Raw genomic sequence first — 1,291 nt, forward strand, 5'->3', positions numbered from 1 at the left:
GGCCCATTTGACATCTCCCTAGGCCGTATGTGGCCCACGATGCGAAATGAGTTTGACACCCCTGATTTATAGCATTCAAGTAAGACAAAAAAAAAAACAAAATACAAAATCATATCCAAACATTGTGCACAAAATCCAAGAATATAGGATTTATCACATATGTATCTCTGTTTTTCTGCGATAAATCCTATGGAGGCTTAAACCAAAAAAAGAAGAAGTTAACATAACAATACAGTGAGAGGATCAAAACAGATTTAGCTAATGTTTCAAACCACAGCCATCACCGAAGTTTCAGTGTTTTCCTAAAGGAAAACAGAACAGATAGCTAAAACACACTGGCTGCTGTGATCATGAAATCGGTAGCCTTTGTACGATGGATTATATTTTTAACCACTAGCTCACTACAATGACACAAAAGCTGCAATTATATGCACCAGTGAAGCTTTAAATACATTCCTTTGGTGAAAACATGTTAGATCTAGATGGATAAAGACAAATATGGTGGCTATGGTGAAACCTGAGCATAGTGCTCTAAGTGTCTGTGGGTGTGTTAACACACCAGCTTGACTTTTAAAAAGAAAGAGGGTGGAGCCAGCAGGTGAAAAGTCATGATTATTTAACACCAGTACTGTCTGTCCACACACACACCAGAGCCGGTGTCACACCTTTCAGCTCAAATCAAAGTGATAAGTACAGCCTGTTCCTTTAATATCTTCCCAGCAGGAACATGAAACATGGTAACATAACCACTGAACACTGTTGCAACTATAAGGTACTTATTTACTTTATACTTTTTATCTAGAAAATAACCAAAAAAATAAAATAAAATCTCTGAAGCAGGATATAATATTATTTCTCTGCGTTTTCAGTTTTTTTTTTTCAGTTTTCTTTACATTTTACCCTTTGTTACTTCAATTTCTCTTTCTAAGTTGACACAAGAAAACAACTGTTTTATTTCTATACTATAGATTAAAGTGCGTAAGTTGTTTGGATGGAGGTTCTTTGGTTTTGACATTGCACCTTGATCATCACAAGATACGATATAATATGCATCATGGGTGCAAGATGTTACCCCTCCACTTAGACTTAGTAAGTCTGTCAAGTGTACAGACACAGACAGCTGTCTGGAAACATGACACACACGCAAAGAAATGTGAACAGTGACACACAAATACATGCACGTAGCAAATACAATACTGACTGCAAGGTGTGTGCAGGTGATAAGGGTGACCAGGAAAAAGTGTTAGAGGGGTGGGTGTGGCCAACCTGAGAGAGAGTGAGAGAGAGAAAG

Source organism: Morone saxatilis, unplaced genomic scaffold (assembly GCF_004916995.1).
Source record: "Morone saxatilis isolate NCDOM2014 unplaced genomic scaffold, NCSU_SB_2.0 Contig9, whole genome shotgun sequence".
NCBI classification, from domain to species: Eukaryota; Metazoa; Chordata; class Actinopteri; family Moronidae; genus Morone; species Morone saxatilis.